This window comes from Sarcophilus harrisii, chromosome 1 (assembly GCF_902635505.1).
Source record: "Sarcophilus harrisii chromosome 1, mSarHar1.11, whole genome shotgun sequence".
Classification (NCBI taxonomy): Eukaryota; Metazoa; Chordata; class Mammalia; order Dasyuromorphia; family Dasyuridae; genus Sarcophilus; species Sarcophilus harrisii.
The window spans coordinates 713,688,840-713,693,026 of record NC_045426.1 but is presented as its reverse complement, the minus strand read 5'-3'; the positions used below and the strand labels follow the sequence as shown (position 1 = coordinate 713,693,026).

At 45.1% G+C, this 4,187-nt stretch overlaps 1 pseudogene; it reads left to right on the top strand.

The window, feature by feature from the left end:
• Positions 1–593: 593 nt before the first annotated feature.
• LOC100915751 lies at positions 594–2,297 on the top strand (annotated as a pseudogene).
• Positions 2,298–4,187: the final 1,890 nt, after the last annotated feature.

Sequence of the window (4,187 nt, the reverse complement as noted above, 5' to 3'; positions counted from 1 at the left end):
CCTGGGCAACTGCCTCCGCATTAGTAAAAGTCCTCCTTGAGCATATCACTCCGGCTTGGTGGAGCAGGTAGATTCAGACCAAGGCTCCCATTTCACAGCTAAGATCCTCCCATCTGTGGCCCAAGCTTAGAAAATATCATGGGACTTACACACCCCATGGCATCCGCCCTCGTTAGGTAAAGTGGAAAGGATGGATAAGAAAATCAAACAGCAACTGACTAAATTGGCTGAGACACAATCGCCCTAGACCAAGTGCCTTCCCCTAGCCTTATTAAAGATTAGAACAAAACTCCAAAAGGATGTGGGATTATCACCTTATGAATTATTATCCAGTCGCCCTTAGACAAAAGGGATTCAAGATTCCTCCTTGGATCCAATATTTGAGAGCAAGGATCTGTTTTTAAGGAAATATGTCAGGTCTTTACTACAACATCTGAAAACTTTACAACTGAAAGGGCTTATTGCTCAGACTCCTCCTCAGGATTCATGGTACACAAGTTCTAGCCTGGAAACTGGGTCCCTGTTTGGACGTGGAAGGAGGACAAGCTGACCCCAAGCTGGGAAGGACCTTTCCAGATCCTCCTGACATCAGACACAGCAGGGGAAAGGGGGTGGGCTCAGCGCACCAGAATTAAAGGAGCGGGTGCACTCGGAGGGTGTGGACTTCCAAACTGCATCCAGAGAACGAGCTGAGACAAACATTGAAAAGGAACTGACGGGAGGGGGAGGAGCAAGCGGTGGCAGTGGCTGTGTTGATCCGGCAGTAGCGCCAAAAGGGCTCCCAGGCTGACCAAGGGCTGCCCTTCTCCAGCTCTCCATGAGCCGGGGTGCCTCTGCCACCGTCCCCTACCCCAACGTTTATGGAAGTGATGGACGGGCACCTCAACCTGGCTCATCAGCAGAGCAGAAAAGCAGGCCGGTCACTAGCTGCAGGGAAATACAAAGAGGTCATTTTGTGTCACCAGAAGGCAGCTGCGAATCTTACTGAAGTCATGAAGCTGACACAGTCTGGACAGGCTCAGTTATCACTGGAATCACAAAAGGATAGCCACGTGAAACACCTCTTGCTTATTCAGGAGAGGTGGAAAAGGGCAAAGAGGGAGGAAAGGTGGAGAGCCCAGCAGACTCCCTGATGGAGCCGCTTGGCTTCTGACGTCGTGCAAGATGGCCGAGGATGGGTCCGAGGGTCACAGTGCGCCTAGACCTCAGAAGTTTAGTCTCACTGCAGTGCCTGGGGTCTTGGATAGGGACCCAGACACTCTACTTTTTCTCCTTCAAAGAGGAAAGACCTGACAGAACCGTGTCCTGGCAGCAAAGTCCCGAAATATGACAAGACCACGATAGAATAAGAGGCAAGCAAGATCTCTGATCTGAAGGGACATGTAGAGTTTCTCATTAACGACAAGGAAAGGTTGGGAAGAGAAAACAAGCAGCTCCGTGCTGAAAAGGCCAGGCTCCAGAAGGCTCCCTCGAAAAGGAATTGGATATAGATGCTGACTTTGTGGAAAAATCTGAATTAGGAGCCTGCCTTCCCCTTCAGAGACTGCTTTAGCCTCTTCTACCTGGCAGGAGTTTGCAGCAAACACAGGGAAAGCCAAGGACATTCCCATCCCCAACCTTCCCTGCTTGGACTTTCCATCCCCAGAGCTCCCATTTCTAGAACTCCCTGAAGATATTCTGAAAGGACATATGAATAGTTAAATGGAAGGTCACAAAGGGCTACAACGGTGGTGGTAAGGGAGAGCAAATCATACAGTTAAAACAGCAAAAGGGAACACCACAAAGCTAGGAATGGTCCAGTCCGGGTGAAGGATCACCGCCCCGACCACTGTAGGAGAAGGGGCCTGGCCACATAGAAAACAGTCACTGTGAAGCATTCGCGCAGCAGAGGAACTGACCAGAGCTGAGGGAGCTGGAGCTGGAAACGCTAATCTCGAGGGTCTGTTTCTTCCGATTCAAACCAAATGGTGACCTGGAATCACTTTTCAAGCAGCAGTTACTTTCCTTCTCTTAACTTCAGTGTTAATAATTCAGGTAACAATTAATCTATAATGCCATAAAGGACAATGCAAATGGAATTGATACAGGAACCTGGGTGGGCCCTGTATTGAAAGATGCTTTCATCATGCAGTGACTGCATGCATTTTGTTGTGCAAAATTTATTAATTCTAATAAGGCCTGTCAGTGACATGCCTTCCTAGACGACCCTCCATGTGCCCCACTTTGCACATACTCCTAACGTGATGATAACCTCAAGCCTATCAGGAGAAATGTTTATATTCCCATTTTATGAAGAAAGGAACCAAATTATTACTTCGTTTTTTTCCAATGATCAGTTTATATAATTAATCAGGTGCATCATGAATTTTAACTTTTCTGTTTGCTGTATTAAAATGTTATGCATCATTTAACACCCAAGGAATTATCCCTTTGTTTTGAATGGTGCATGAATGGAAGTAATGCTAGTTGGCAGTATTTGATTGCAAGAAATCAATAAAATAATTGTGGTTTATTTAAAAAAAAAGGAGCCAATGAACTGTGCATGTAAAATCTTGACAGTGGTATCGCTCAAGGGCACCTTTACTGGGGCACTGCCTAAATCAAGCAGGCACGGCCACGGATGGGAGAGAGTGAGTGTGAATGGCCTTTACTCTTGGCCAGAGAGGGCAGATATCATAGATAGTGGTGAGCACAGGAACAGATGGAGCAAGTCAAATATTGTTTGTGACCTGGTCAGTGCTTCACTGGGTGCACCCAGCATTCATTAGGGGTACTGAGGACAAACTACGATGCTAATGGTGGGGAGATGCCTGGCCCCAGCACAGATTATCAGAGAATATGGACTGGTGACATAGGCCCAAGATGGTGGTTGGGGATATCAGACACCAATATAAGCAGTCTTAGAGGTAACAACTAACCAAAGTGCTCAGGCACTTGTTCTATGAGCCAACCAGGCCACCCAGACAAGAGAAGTGGTTCTAGAACATAGATTAGTTTTAGATTATCTCTTAGCAGAGGAAGGAGGGGTCTGTGTGAGACAAAACCTGTCTACTTGTTGTATGCAAATTGATGACAAAGGACAAGCAGTAAAAGAAATGACCAAGGGCACTCACAGGATAGTTCATGTGCCTGCACAGGTTTGGAAACCTCCCTTCACAAAGGGCTGGTGTTCTTGGTTTGATGGTGGCTGGTGGAAACAGCTTTCATGGCACAGACATTGCAGTCAGGGGTATGATTTTGTCCCCACTGTGTTTGCCCTGTATAATTACATTGGGAACAAGAATAATTCGGGGATCACAGTCAAGAATCTTACATACAGGGATGCCATCAAAATGATGATTTTACAGAGAGAGGGATGGGAGGCAGGAGCAGGGGATAGTCCAGGTGAGGAGATTAACAAGCAACGTGTAGGGATGTTAACCGAATTTCGCCACAATGTAAATTTTTCAGAAGAAAAAATATATATATAAGCATCAGTTAATGTAGGTCTCTCCAGGCCTTTCTGAAATCATCCTGTTGGTCATTTCTCACTGAACAATAATATTCCATAACATTCATATATCACAATTTATTCAGCCATTCTCCAATTGATGGGCATCCACTCAGTTTCCAGTTTCTGGCCACTACAAAAAGGGCTGCCACAAACATTCGTGCACATACAGGTCCCTTTCCCTCCTTTAGTTTCTCTTTGGGATATAAGCCCAGTAGTAGCATTGCTGGATTAAAGGGTATGCACAGTTTGATAACTTTTTGAGCATAGTTCCAAATTGCTCTCCAGAAGGGTTGGATGTGTTCACAATTCCATCAATAATGTATTTGTGTCCCTGTTTTCCCACATCCCTCCAACAGTCTGCACAATCTTTTCCTGTCATTCTAGAGAATGTGACAGGTGTGTAGTGGTATCTCAGACTTGTCTTAATTTTCAGTTCTGTGATCAATAGTGATTTGGAGCATCTTTTCACATGACTAGAAATAGTTTCAATTTCTCAATCTGAAAATTGTCTATTCATACAATTTGTTCTTTTATCATTTGGAGAATGACTTGGTTTCTTATAAATTAGAGTCAATTTCTCTAAAAAGAATGTCTGGCAGATCTCCTCCAAACACGTTTCTTAGAACTCAGTAACCTTGTCTTCCTCCAGAGATTCTTGGTACTAGAAATCAGCAAGGATAGACACATCTCCTGA